Source organism: Tasmannia lanceolata, unplaced genomic scaffold (genome assembly GCF_043159265.1).
Source record: "Tasmannia lanceolata isolate RefF3 unplaced genomic scaffold, GAP_Taslan_0.1 ptg000018l, whole genome shotgun sequence".
Taxonomy (NCBI): domain Eukaryota; kingdom Viridiplantae; phylum Streptophyta; class Magnoliopsida; order Canellales; family Winteraceae; genus Tasmannia; species Tasmannia lanceolata.
The window spans coordinates 66843934-66859828 of NW_027518695.1; positions in this window are offsets into that span (position 1 = coordinate 66843934).

The following is a 15895-nucleotide window of genomic DNA, read 5'->3' on the forward strand; positions in this document are numbered from 1 at the left end:
TGTATTCATAATAAGAAGTTAGGGGGAGCATCTATATTCATTGAATATCTTTCATGCTTTGTATTGTGCTTAACTGTCAATCCTTTCTTTTTTACTTATGCCAAACGGGGGAGAATTATGAAATTGATTAGATGTCCATAATTCATATGCATTCTATACTATACTTTGATAAATCTAACTTATGCATATGTTGAGGGGGAGTTGTAATCATTATCTTGTTTATCTAATCCTCATAAGGGGTTCCTCCCACCTATCTAATCAATTTAGTTTGTCATCATAAAAAAGGGGGAGATTGTAAGCCCAAGGGTTCTCATGGGTTCATTCAATCACCTTGTCTTGATGATTAACAAACTCAAATTGATTAGTCGTTTATGGACTGATCGTTTGCCTTGAATGTTGTGCTATAGACAGGTAATTCACAGGTCAATCCATGCTAGCTGTGAGAGCCGATTTTTTTCCCGTGTTTGAGTAGGACGACATAGGATCACCACAACCGGATTTTTAAAAAGGGGTGTTATTTGATCTTCGTATCTTACGAACTCGGGATCGAGATCCTAACTTCGCGAGATAAAGAAACTCAGAGTCGCCACCTAGGTTAGGGCCTAAGACTCGTGTCTATTTTTTCAAGGAAATGAGTACTGACTCAAATTTCTTTGGAAGAATAGTAATCAGGGGTTCCTTTGCTCTGGGCCTAAAACTTTATATTTGCTCTGTTTGCTTAAGGCGTGGTCCTTACAGATATCTGGGTAAGGGTTGTGGTTACAATTGGGGAAGGTGTTAGGCACCCCTCTTGCCCGAATTAACCCGGTCTCTTATCTTAGATTGGCATTTTGGAAGGATTTGAAATGAAATAAGAGCCCGTTTGGATACCTCATGCATTTGTATTTTGATTATGATTTGAGTTTTGGATACAAAATACATCAAACATCTTCATGATCATGTTTTAAGAGAGAGAAGGAGATAGAGGGAGGGAAGGACGGAGGGATGTCTCACTGCTGCCGGAGCAACGTCAAAGAGCAGCTATGTTGAAGGAAGTTGCCACAAATATTGATTTCCAAATAATGTCTAGAAGAACAGATTTGAAAATCAGAATTTTTTGCATTGTTGCAGCTGATTTGGAAATTTAAGGATCTGATCCAGTTCAAAATATCAACTAAATCCAAATCGAAATCTTGTGGATATCCAAACGGGGGGGCTTTTTGGGTGGAGGGTTGGGAAGGGGTGGAGATAGGGATCCTCCAAATTCTATTTGTTGGATGCTAAGGTCATCAGAAATTGAGTCCCCTATTTCTCTTGCATGCTCCAAGCATTCTTCATCCAGACCTTCTTCAAATTCTGCATCCAAAATATTTTCACAATTAGTCTTAGAAGAGGAGTGCAACAAATTAATTTCTTCTTGAAAATTAGGTTGCTTACCTAATCTAAAAACATTAAAGTCTATGGAAGCATTTCCAAAAGTTAATTTCATTAAGCCATTTCTGCAATCAATTAAGGCGTTGCTAGTAGCAAGGAAAGGCCTATCAAGAATGATAGGAATTTGATCCATGATATTAGCAACGGGCTCAGTTTCTAGCTGTAGACACCCCATTTTGCTCTACCTTAATCGATAAAGAAATTAGGGTTTGTTTTCCGTCGGTTTTCCAATGTCTTTCTTTCCCGCATCCGTTTGTTACATTTCTAAATATTTTTGGTCATTTCCGTCGTGTTTCGCATTTTCCCGCTAAATGTTGAGAAGGATTATTCAGAAAAATCTAAACTAGGGAGAATTTGTACCCGTTTGTGTGGGACCCGCTGGTGTGGGACCTGCTAGTGTGGGACCTGCTAGTGTGGGACCCGTTTGTGTGGGACCCGCTGGTGTGGGACCTGCTAGTGTGGGACCTGCTAGTGTGGGACCCGTTTGTGTGGGACCCGCTGATGTGGGACCCGTTTGTGTGGGACCCGCTGATGTGGGACCCGCTTGTGTAGGGCCTGCTGATGTGGGACCCGCTTGTGCGGAACCCGCTGATGTGGGACTCACCATTAGCATGACTTAACTTTCTCTACCATTTCCACTAACTTCATTTTTCCCTTTAAAATAACACCATTATCTCCATTACCATTATATATTCCATTATCCCCACCACCATTCCCACCATTACCATTATATATTCCATTATCCCCACCACCATTCCCACCATTACCATTATATATTCCATTATTCCCACCACCATTCCCACCATTACCATTATATATTCCATTATCCCCACCACCATTCCCACCATTACCATTATATATTCCATTATTCCCACCACCATTCCCACCATTACCATTATATATTCTATTATTCCCACCACCATTCCCACAATTACCATTGTTTATTTCCATTATTCTCCACCACACCCACCATTCACATTATATATTCCATTATTCCCCACCACAATTCCCACCATTACCATTATATATTCCATTATTCTCCACCACACCCACCATTCTCATTGTTTATTTCCATTATTCTCCACCACACCCACCATTCTCATTGTTTATTTCCACCTCTCCACTAAGTTTTTCACTATATAAAGAGAGGTGATGAGAGGAGGAGAAAAAGAGAAAAAACAACACATTGTTTTTGGATAGTTTTCTCTTTCTCTCCCTCAATATCTCTCACTCTCTCACTCTCACACTATCATTATCTACTTTCTCTCCTTATTTGTTTCTCCCCATCTCTCTCCCTTGTTCCATATAAAAAAAATATAAAAGAAAATAAAACAAAGAAAAAGAGAAAGAAAGCGGAAGCGGATCAAGCGGCGGTGCGATTTTTGAATTTTTCGGCTCTCGGATTCGGCGAGGATTTCGATCACAGGTAGGTACTTAATTTTTGGATTTTTCTAGAATTATTTGGTATATTTGCATGATTTTTAGTATTTAATTGGATTTAGTTGAAAATTAAATATGTATGCTCAAAATCATGATCTCCATGAGTGTTTCGAAAATAAAATATATACTAAATGAATTCCAAAATTAATGAAATTTCGTGGGAAACTAATATGATACCAGTACATTCTACCATGAAATTTTGAGAATTTTGAGAATTTGTTTGGTATATTATTTTATGCTTTCTTTGAAATTTACCAGCTTTTGGAGGAATTGTTACTGACATCAGATCACAACTAAAATTCTTAAAATTTTTACAGTAGTCTTTAATCTCACATTTCCAGTTACTGTAAAAGTTTCAAGTGATTTGGATCTGTTTTCATATGGGATGTAGGGTTAATTCATAATCTGGTCTGAAAATTAAAAAATCTGAAACTGATAGTAAATGGTTTCCAAAATTCATGAAAATTTCTCAGTATGTTATTTTTACTTATATCTTATTAATGTAGAAATTTCATTGAATTTTGATTCATATTTCTAGTGGTTTCTGTGTTATTTGTGCAATCTGGTCAATCAATTGTTAAATCGAAATTAAATATGAGCTTAATGTAAAAATCTGTAAAACTCTTTCCGTAAGCTACATTTCATCATATCTTGCTGCTGTAGAAATTTCAACTCATTTCGAATTCGTTTGCTACAATTTCACTTGTAAAACCGCTCATATGCTTAAAATTGATAAAATCCATGGAAAATTCGAAATTAATTGAAAATCATATAAAAATTCCTAAAGAACTTTAAAATTCTGTCACATGTTCACTCCTTAATCCATTGAAACAGAAATTTTAGGATCTTTAGATTTTCCTGGAAAAATGGCCAGTGCATCCATAATCGTATCCCAATTGCAACTTGATCTTTGACAATTTGAATATTTAAGTTATAGCATGTTGTTGGCTCCGAGGTTGGTGTCCACGGAAATCCTGAGATTCTGCCAGGCAATAAGATGCTATAACCTAAGTATTAAATTGCACAAGGAAAGAGCGCACGATTCCCTCCTTTGGATGCCATTCAAGGCCGAAATTGGTGAACCCTAGAACCATTGGTAATCCTTAAATGTCTAGAAACTGAAAATCTTCGAAATCTGAAACTCATTAACCTCGAGAACTTAAATCGATTTATCTTGTGTCTTTCGGAACCATTGGATTATGGTTTCCAATCTAAGAACCATTAGAGCCCAATTTAGGAACACTGGTGTCGTGCTGTGTCCTAGGTTTTAGGGAGTCCTAGAGTTAGGAGTCCAGCCTCATCACGGACACTTGCTATGAATAGCAACCGTACCATAGGTCTAGTTACACTAGTCACCCGATCTTTCCCTAGGACAAGCCTAGTAAACTAGGATGTAGGCAAAACCTGCATTAGTCTAAGGGACAACTTGCATTCAGATAAGAATCATATAGCATCTTAGATGAAATCCTAAGATAATAAAATCCTCAACTTGAATTAAATAATTCCTCTTAAAACTGTTGAAACAGTCAAATCCGTCTAAGTCGGTGTCCTAGTTGAGTTAGGCATATGTAGCTTAGCTTAGGTGCACCGAACTACGTCGACTCTGATCCCAGTGAGGCTTGGGTACGTAGGCAGCTTGGATGTCTGATGGCATACCACCCGCGAGTCGGCACCACAACAAATTGTGGTGTTTTGTATATTAATTTTCTTGTAAATGCTTAATCAAATCACTTAGGACTTTCCATGAAATTAGAATTTTAGGAGAACTTTCACTTAGATTGAATCCAGACAAATTAATAAATCAAGATACACATTTAGGATTCACATTGAAATTAGATGTTAGGATGCATGTCACTTAGTTCGCACTTTAACATAGAGTTGAATGAGCCATTTAAAATAAATTTAAAAGAGTTAGCTTTTGGAATCGAAGACCGATTATCGGGCAGGAATGGTGCATGTGGTGGATAATTCCCCATACCTTCCATTCTCGTAACCAGGTAGCGAGTCTAGATTTCTGGTTAATTATGGGTCCTAGATCCCATATCTAGGTGGCGACTCTGTCAGTCTCTTTCGTGTGGAATTCGGATTGCCTTAGTGATCCCAAGTTCACATAAAAGACGAATTCAAATCAATAATTAAATGCACACGCCAATCGCGTGGGTACGGGAGACCAAGAGAGAGCGCGCGGCGGCTCGCGCCCCACGCCCCTCTCGCGGGATCATGTCCCACAGTCTGGCGACTCTGCTGGGGACCACCTAACTTCAAAAGATAATTCATTTGAATTTAATTTAACTGGCTCATAAAAACTCTATACTTGTTAGATTAGTTTGTCTCGTTTTATTTTCTCATCACATTTTACTCGAACTTAATTTAACAAAACCTGAAGGCATCATAGATTGCGCGAACTTATTGCACACACTTACATCACTTGCATCTAAACCCTTGCATTTCACATGCACACACGTCCTATTTTAGGAACCCGGAGTGTTATCTAGCATGGTTGACTGGGATTTCATCACCTGGTGCCTCTGTGCTAGAGAAGCATTCCACCCTTAGCCTAGTACCTTTATGGTGCGTAAACGGATCTCTTGTTCACGTACTGATACGCCGGACACTGGTACAGTATATCGAACATGGATTCGCGCTAAGGGGACTCTTGGCCTTACCCCTAGATTAACCCACACATGCATGCAGTATACGAACACATGTGCACCACATGTATGAGCCTAGTTTAGGATATCTTACCCATTTGTGTCTAGATTAGGCCGTAGTCCATCTTCCAATGGCTACGATCGGTCCTAGGTACACAAACAAAGTCATGAGTCGAGATCCTCTCTCCACTCCGCTAGATTAGGATTAGGGTTGATGCCTTCAGGTAACACTGTTAAAATGTGCGAAGACTAAAAACTTTTCCTTTGGGGTTAGGATATAAATCCCATCATTTCCAAAGATCTCATAGGATTAGTTATTCTTGATCTACCCGTTGAAAGTAATCCTATGCAATCTCACATTTTGATCATGTGTCTATCATTCGTCTCTTGTGGGATTCGATTGTGTCTTCATTGGCGGAAATTGTGTCTCAATCATTTGATCGTGCAATCTTGATGATCCAATCTTGCCTGTACCCTTGATCTCTTCCTCCTCTAGGGGCTACCTTTTTCAAGAATATTTCTACTAAATCCTTCAGAGTTTACTCTCATAATCCTTGAACTAAGGGCATTCCCCTCATCATTTGGATTCATTCTATTGTCCCAATTACTTGCTTAAATGTGTAATATTTTTCAGTCATTGAGAAGAAACACTCCATGAATGTCAAGCTCATATACCTCGTGTTCATTATTTTCATGACAGGGCACTAAACACCATAGCTAACCCTACTATTCCTTGGGTTCGGATCTCTTCTCGATTGCAGAGGAAATCTGTCTCCCCGCCACCTTCTCTGAGGACCCCAGCATCTCCTTCTTTCCCATCCTCATCCTCCCCAATGGCAGAAAACCAGAACAGTAGTCTTCCACCCGCTGCTATTACCGATACTCTCACCTTGATTCTCCGGCAGCTTCAAGAACTCAAAGAAGAGAACCAAGTTATCAAGGCCCAGCTTTCTGAAAAGTTGGGGCCATCGTTGTCCAAAGATAAAGGGTCCATGCACCATACAGTTACTTCAGCCGCACCTGCCCAGCCAGTGTTCATTCCTATCCCTGACAAAACTGAAGAAGATTTTGAAAAAGAGCAGTACAGCGAAGATCGCAGCAGGCCTTCTCAGTCCATGGTTGATAAAGTAGTTATGGAGAAATTAGAAAGTCTTACCAGGAAGGTTCAGGACATTCAGTTTCAGGACCAGGGTGGTTTCAATCCAAGTGACCTCACACTGTTCCCAGAAATCCGTCTCCCAGCCAATTTTCAAATGCCGGACTTTGATAAATATGATGGTGTGGGTTGTCCAATCACACATTTGCAAATGTTCACCATCATGTGTCAGCCTCAAGGCTTATCTTCTGAGCAAATGGCTCAATTGTTCCCGGTTTCCCTAACCAAGGTTGCCAGGAGGTGGTTCATGGTCTTGGACAAGACTCGTTACAGGACATGGAAGGATATCGGCGAGCAGTTCATCAGGCAATTCAAATAGGATGACGGGACAGAAATCACCAGAAAGGATTTAGAGAGAACAAAACAAGACTCGAGAGAATCCTTTCTGATTTTTGTGAAAAGATGGAGGAGAATAGCAGCTCAGATGATGGAGCGCCCTGCTGAGGAAGAGCAGGTCCAAATAATCATGAAAAATATTTCCCCCCAGCTCCAGTATCACATGTCGTTGCAGTATTATCCGGACTTCAAACACTTTATCGTGGCAGGCACCCAAATAGAGGAGGCTATGGCTCAAGGTGTGTTCAACCGAAGTAACCCGAATACCAAAGAATTCAGGAAGCCTCCACCAGCTGAAATTAATAACCTTTCCCGCTCCAAGCCTCAGCCTTCAAAACCTCAGAACCCCATGGTGATGGGTTATACCCAACCTGCTGTCACACCTCGGCCACAGGCCCAGACAGAATTTACCCCTCTCCCCCTTCCGCCATCTGAGATACTCAAGGAGTGTTTAGCCTCAGGTCGCATAATCCTACCCGACATTAGGGCTCTTCCTAATCCTTTACCAGCAAATTGGCGAACAGATCAACACTGCGAATACCATAGAAATTCTGGCCATCTCACTGATAATTGCATTGCCCTAAAATTCAGAATCCAGAGGTTGCTCGACAATAAAAGCCTTGTGTTTGAGCCAAGTCCCGTTGCTACCAATAACCCATTACCGAATCATGCAGTACTGCCGCCAGCCGTTCGCAATGCTTAAATAACTGAAGGCTCAAAGGGGCACAGGTCCGGTTGCAATGAAAAGAATCAGAAGTTGAAAGTACCATTTATGAGCCAGCTTTCGCCGAGCCTCCAAAGCTAGACAGTTGCAGCAGTTAAAGTTTTAGTCATTTACTATTTTATGTTGAGTCAGTCACCATGGTCAGTACAATTGTTGAGTCCGGTTTTACAGTTCAAGGTTAATGCCTAGTCCAGGCAAGTTATCGTTTGCTTTTCTCTTTATTCAGAGTTGTGAATCCTGAGCATGTTCAGGATAGGTCGTCAGATGTAATAACCTTTCCTTTAAATAAAATTTCAAGTTTCAATAGTTCACTTAAGTATGCTTCTGATCTTAAAGTAAGACTCCCTCCTCAAATGAGGACAAAATTGGCGAAACTCCACTTGCGTCACAACAATTACTTGAACAAGAGGAGGAGCGCCAATCTCAGCCTTTCAAAGATGAAATTAAAGTGGTAAACACTGGCACTGAAACCTTGATCCAGTAAATGCCGATTGAAAATACATTACCCTCTGAAGAGTGTGAAGAATTGGTAAACCCATTTTGAGGATAAAAAGATGGTCCAGTAAGCAGAAAGACCCAGATAGAAGGTTCAAGAAAGAATGAAGTGAATATCATATGCTATGCAAAGGGCATGGAGTGGAAACAACTTTCATATTTCCAATCAATGACCTTGGTTCTCAAATTCATAACATGAAGCTAACAAATTCAAGATAAGAAGTTCAAGAGCAAGTATTGAAAAGTGGTCATCAGATATCAAGAGTTACAAATCCATAAATGGACGATGTCAAAGAACAAGTTTCGCTCTATGAAAGTCGAAAGCACGTATTAGAATCTTGAAAGAAGAAGATCCATTATCTCTTACCTGGAAATGCCGTCAAACTCCGAAAAAAAAAAATGAAAAAAAAAATAATAATAATAATAATCAGTACCAGAGGGACTCTAGTAAACTAGATCGACTCCCAATCTGAACATCGGAAGGCCTCCTTTGGCCGAATAAATCCCAAAATCAGAACCCAACGTCAAAAGAATACTGGTTTGCAAACCCTTCGAGCCTAAATGAAATTTTCTTGAAAACCCATCAAACTAGGGGCATTCGCCCCGAACTACGCGAGACCTGATCCCTACACTGGGGTACGTAGGCAGCTCGGTTAAACTGAGTTCGGTCAATTCAAAAAAGAAAAGCAATTCAATCAATCCAAAAAAAAAAAAAGAAATTCAATCCTTTCAGAAAAAAAAAAAAGGGGACAAGTTCCTAAAGAAGAGAAGTCAATTATTCCAGAAAGAAGAAAAAAAAAAGAAAAATCAATAAACTTTCGAACAATTTATCTTCAAACTAGGGGCATTCGCCCTGAACTATACACGACCTGATTCCTACCTTGGGATATGTAGGCAACCTATTCACAGGTTCGGTCGAAATCTTTGTTGAACCTTAAGCCATTCTTTGAAAAGCCCTATCCTACTTATAAAGTCCTTCCGGTGTTCAGAACTAATGATCTAGGTCCCGAAACAAAAAAAAAATGATGATGAATAAAAAAAAATGGAGTTTGAAGATCTGCTAGACTGAAAACCTGAAAGGGCGGTTTAGGCAAAATTTAAGATCATTCCCCTGTTAAGTTGAAAACCCGAAAGGGCGGCTTAGGCAAAAGCTAAGGGGATAGCCTGCTGAATCGAAAACCTAGAAAGACGGTTCAGGCAAAAGTTAAGGCTACCACGGTCCGCCAAGTTAAAAACCCTGAAGAGGTGACTTGGTCACGGTAAGAGAATCATTATAAGAAGGCTACAGCCAGTATCAAGACTGAAGATCAACTGAAGTTCAAGCAAATTTATAAGAAGGTTACAGCCGGTATCAGGACTGAAGATCAATTGAAGTTCAAACAAATTCAAGTGACATCCTCAAAACTGGGGGCATTGGAGCTAAGCAATCCTAGGAGTTGTAATTAAATCATTGAGGCATTACTGTTTTAAGGAAAAAGTCCAGTGTTTACCAATTGAAAAAAATATTCCTTGAAAGGATAGACTTACCAAATAAAACGTTAACTAGGTCAGAAGCATTACTGTGTCTGTCAGTATAGTTAATCAATCGTTGTTATTCTATGTTCATTCCTTCAGAGCTCCTCAATCCTTTGAGTAGTGTCTTTTATATAAGTTTTCTCTTTAAAAAGAGTCAATCGTCGTCCTTGTGTCCAAAATGATGCAACTGTCTCGGTGAAGGAGGCCCGGCTTCGTCAGCTCCCTGCGATTGTACCTGAAAGAGCTTGAGAATCCAGTCAAACAGCTTCATTTCAAAGATGATCAACCCAGAAGAATTCAGAAGTAGAAACATCAGAAAGCCCAGTTTCCGTAAAAAGATCATACTCCAGGAAGGCATCTTAAGCTTGGAAGAGCCTCAGATGCAATGATGGTCGAGCCAATTTCTCAGAAAGATGAACCGTTAAAATTCAGAATTTCCTTCCAGTTAGTTAAATACTATCTTGGTCAAGAAATGTTTATCTAAACACCTATCAAGAGGCAAGTCCCACTTTTCCATGATTATATCCAAGAGAGCCGTTGTTCTAGATTACCAATTTCAAGTGTCTTGTTCAAGGTTTCAGTCATCCAAATCCCCAAAGACAAGACCAGCAGTCTCTTTGAGAAAAATCTTGTTGAAGTTTCATAAAAGTGTTTCTAATCCATTCTTGTTAGTAATGGTTCTTTGGTTTGCCGTTTCATCATTCGTCACGGTTTGCCGTTTCATCATTCGTCAAAGTCCTAGTTTCCGATATCTTTGTCAAGCACGATCTGTAACATCCCCGATTTCATTAAGTTCAAAAAATCAAAAATTCATCAAATCCAATCCTATGTCAAATTCAAGTTCATGAAAAATCTCTAAATTCTTCGTTGTTGAATTCATCAATCAAAGCTATCTTGTTTCTTTGAGCCTGTTTGTGAACGGTGCCTCTTTTCTCGAGTCCATTTCTAAATGGTCTCATCTTCTCCTTGAACCCGTTTGTGAACGGTGTCTCATTTTTCTGAGTCCATTTATGGTCTCATGTCCTCCTTGAGCCCGTTTGTGGACGGTGCCTTATTTCTGAAAAATCAAAAATTCATCAAATCCAATCCTATGTCAAATTCAAGTTCATGAAAAAACTCTAAATTCTTCATTGTTGAATTCATCAATCAAAGCTATCTTGTTTCTTTGAGCCCGTTTGTGAACGGTGCCTCGTTTCTCGAGTCCATTTGTGAATGGTCCCGTCTTCTCCTTGAACCCGTTTGTGAACGGTGTCTCATTTTTCTGAGTCCATTTGTGAATGATCTCATGTCCTCCTTGAGCCCGTTTGTGGACGGTGCCTTATTTCTAAAAAATCAAAAATTCATCAAATCCAATCCTACGTCAAATTCAAGTTTATGAAAAATCTCTAAATTCTTCGTTGTTGAAGCTATCTTGTTTCTTTGAGCCCGTTTGTGAACGGTGCCTCATTTCTCGAGTCCATTTATGAATGGTCTCATGTTCTCCTTGAGCCCGTTTGTGAACGGTGCCTCGTTTCTCGAGTCCATTTGTGAATGGTCTCGTCTTCTCCTTAAGCCCGTTTGTGAACGGTGCCTCGTTTCTCGAGTTCATTTGTGAATGGTCTCGTCTTCTCCTTGAGCCCGTTTGTGAACGGTACCTCATTTTCTGAGTCCATTTGTGAATGGTCTCTTATTCTCCTTGAGCCCGTTTGTGAACGGTACCTCATTTTCTGAGTCTATTTGTGAATGGTCTCATGTTCTCCTTGAGCACGTTTGTGAACAGTGCCTCGTTTCTCGAGTCCATTTGTGAATGGTCTCGTCCTCTCCTTAAGCCCGTTTGTGAACGGTACCTCATTTTCTGAGTCCATTTGTGAATGGTCTCATGTTCTCCTTGAGCCCGTTTGTGAACGGTGCCTCGTTTCTCGAGTCCATTTGTGAATGGTCCCGTGTTCTCTTTGAGCCCGTTTGTAAACGGTACCTCATTTTCTGAGTCCATTTGTGAATGGTCTCTTATCCTCCTTGAGCCCGCTTGTGAAAGATGTCTCATTTTCTTTTAAAAACCGCTTGAGAACGATCTTTGTTCTTTCTCTTCGGAATCCATTCGAAACTGGTATCTCATTCTCTCGTTGCCCGTTTGTGAACGGCACCGCATCAGGATTTCTTATTATGTTCTAATTCTAGGATTTCATTTAGGGTCTTGCATTAGGTAGTAAATGTTTGCGTCTAGGCTCCGTTTTGTGTAGAGTCTTTTGTCGATTAAAGCTACGCAAAATGGCTCTGTCATTTTGACTTTGGTATTCGATGACTACGTCATCTCTACCAAAGAGGGGCATCTGTAGACACCCCATTTTGCTCTACCTTAATCGATAAAGAAATTAGGGTTTGTTTTCCGTCGGTTTTCCAATGTCTTTCTTTCCCGCATCCGTTTGTTACATTTCTAAATATTTTTGGTCATTTCCGTCGTGTTTCGCATTTTCCCGCTAAATGTTGAGAAGGATTATTCAGAAAAATCTAAACTAGGGAGAATTTGTACCCGTTTGTGTGGGACCCGCTGGTGTGGGACCTGCTAGTGTGGGACCTGCTAGTGTGGGACCCGTTTGTGTGGGACCCGCTGGTGTGGGACCTGCTAGTGTGGGACCTGCTAGTGTGGGACCCGTTTGTGTGGGACCCGCTGATGTGGGACCCGTTTGTGTGGGACCCGCTGATGTGGGACCCGCTTGTGTAGGGCCTGCTGATGTGGGACCCGCTTGTGCGGAACCCGCTGATGTGGGACTCACCATTAGCATGACTTAACTTTCTCTACCATTTCCACTAACTTTATTTTTTCCTTTAAAATAACACCATTATCTCCATTACCATTATATATTCCATTATCCCCACCACCATTCCCACCATTACCATTATATATTCCATTATCCCCACCACCATTCCCACCATTACCATTATATATTCCATTATTCCCACCACCATTCCCACCATTACCATTATATATTCCATTATCCCCACCACCATTCCCACCATTACCATTATATATTCCATTATTCCCACCACCATTCCCACCATTACCATTATATATTCTATTATTCCCACCACCATTCCCACAATTACCATTGTTTATTTCCATTATTCTCCACCACACCCACCATTCACATTATATATTCCATTATTCCCCACCACAATTCCCACCATTACCATTATATATTCCATTATTCTCCACCACACCCACCATTCTCATTGTTTATTTCCATTATTCTCCACCACACCCACCATTCTCATTGTTTATTTCCACCTCTCCACTAAGTTTTTCACTATATAAAGAGAGGTGATGAGAGGAGGAGAAAAAGAGAAAAAACAACACATTGTTTTTGGATAGTTTTCTCTTTCTCTCCCTCAATATCTCTCACTCTCTCACTCTCACACTATCATTATCTACTTTCTCTCCTTATTTGTTTCTCCCCATCTCTCTCCCTTGTTCCATATAAAAAAAATATAAAAGAAAATAAAACAAAGAAAAAGAGAAAGAAAGCGGAAGCGGATCAAGCGGCGGTGCGATTTTTGAATTTTTCGGCTCTCGGATTCGGCGAGGATTTCGATCACAGGTAGGTACTTAATTTTTGGATTTTTCTAGAATTATTTGGTATATTTGCATGATTTTTAGTATTTAATTGGATTTAGTTGAAAATTAAATATGTATGCTCAAAATCATGATCTCCATGAGTGTTTCGAAAATAAAATATATACTAAATGAATTCCAAAATTAATGAAATTTCGTGGGAAACTAATATGATACCAGTACATTCTACCATGAAATTTTGAGAATTTTGAGAATTTGTTTGGTATATTATTTTATGCTTTCTTTGAAATTTACCAGCTTTTGGAGGAATTGTTACTGACATCAGATCACAACTAAAATTCTTAAAATTTTTACAGTAGTCTTTAATCTCACATTTCCAGTTACTGTAAAAGTTTCAAGTGATTTGGATCTGTTTTCATATGGGATGTAGGGTTAATTCATAATCTGGTCTGAAAATTAAAAAATCTGAAACTGATAGTAAATGGTTTCCAAAATTCATGAAAATTTCTCAGTATGTTATTTTTACTTATATCTTATTAATGTAGAAATTTCATTGAATTTTGATTCATATTTCTAGTGGTTTCTGTGTTATTTGTGCAATCTGGTCAATCAATTGTTAAATCGAAATTAAATATGAGCTTAATGTAAAAATCTGTAAAACTCTTTCCGTAAGCTACATTTCATCATATCTTGCTGCTGTAGAAATTTCAACTCATTTCGAATTCGTTTGCTACAATTTCACTTGTAAAACCGCTCATATGCTTAAAATTGATAAAATCCATGGAAAATTCGAAATTAATTGAAAATCATATAAAAATTCCTAAAGAACTTTAAAATTCTGTCACATGTTCACTCCTTAATCCATTGAAACAGAAATTTTAGGATCTTTAGATTTTCCTGGAAAAATGGCCAGTGCATCCATAATCGTATCCCAATTGCAACTTGATCTTTGACAATTTGAATATTTAAGTTATAGCATGTTGTTGGCTCCGAGGTTGGTGTCCACGGAAATCCTGAGATTCTGCCAGGCAATAAGATGCTATAACCTAAGTATTAAATTGCACAAGGAAAGAGCGCACGATTCCCTCCTTTGGATGCCATTCAAGGCCGAAATTGGTGAACCCTAGAACCATTGGTAATCCTTAAATGTCTAGAAACTGAAAATCTTCGAAATCTGAAACTCATTAACCTCGAGAACTTAAATCGATTTATCTTGTGTCTTTCGGAACCATTGGATTATGGTTTCCAATCTAAGAACCATTAGAGCCCAATTTAGGAACACTGGTGTCGTGCCGTGTCCTAGGTTTTAGGGAGTCCTAGAGTTAGGAGTCCAGCCTCATCACGGACACTTGCTATGAATAGCAACCGTACCATAGGTCTAGTTACACTAGTCACCCGATCTTTCCCTAGGACAAGCCTAGTAAACTAGGATGTAGGCAAAACCTGCATTAGTCTAAGGGACAACTTGCATTCAGATAAGAATCATATAGCATCTTAGATGAAATCCTAAGATAATAAAATCCTCAACTTGAATTAAATAATTCCTCTTAAAACTGTTGAAACAGTCAAATCCGTCTAAGTCGGTGTCCTAGTTGAGTTAGGCATATGTAGCTTAGCTTAGGTGCACCGAACTACGTCGACTCTGATCCCAGTGAGGCTTGGGTACGTAGGCAGCTTGGATGTCTGATGGCATACCACCCGCGAGTCGGCACCACAACAAATTGTGGTGTTTTGTATATTAATTTTCTTGTAAATGCTTAATCAAATCACTTAGGACTTTCCATGAAATTAGAATTTTAGGAGAACTTTCACTTAGATTGAATCCAGACAAATTAATAAATCAAGATACACATTTAGGATTCACATTGAAATTAGATGTTAGGATGCATGTCACTTAGTTCGCACTTTAACATAGAGTTGAATGAGCCATTTAAAATAAATTTAAAAGAGTTAGCTTTTGGAATCGAAGACCGATTATCGGGCAGGAATGGTGCATGTGGTGGATAATTCCCCATACCTTCCATTCTCGTAACCAGGTAGCGAGTCTAGATTTCTGGTTAATTATGGGTCCTAGATCCCATATCTAGGTGGCGACTCTGTCAGTCTCTTTCGTGTGGAATTCGGATTGCCTTAGTGATCCCAAGTTCACATAAAAGACGAATTAAAATCAACACTAAGAAGCACACGCCAATCGCGTGGGAACGAGAGACCAAAGGAGAGCGCGCGGCGGCTCGCGCCCCACGCCCCTCTCGCGGGATCATGTCCCACACTAGCACAACGAAATCTACCGGAAATAAGAACTCTCCTACTTTAACTAGGACATCCCCATCCCTTTGGGTTTCTTCACTGATTTATCCGCCAACTGAAGAGTGACGGTGGTGGGTTTAAGGTCTCATAATCCCAACTGTTTAAAAATAGAAAAAGGTAATAAATTCACACTGGTCCCTAAATCTAAAAGAGCACGATTAATATGAGTATTTCTAATAGTGCATGCAATGGTAGGACATCTCGAGTCCTTGTACTTAGCCACCATCTGTTGAGACAAGTTGGAACTATGTTTGCAGCCAAGAATGCCTTCTTGGGTACATTAGACTTGCACTTTTGACAGCACAAGT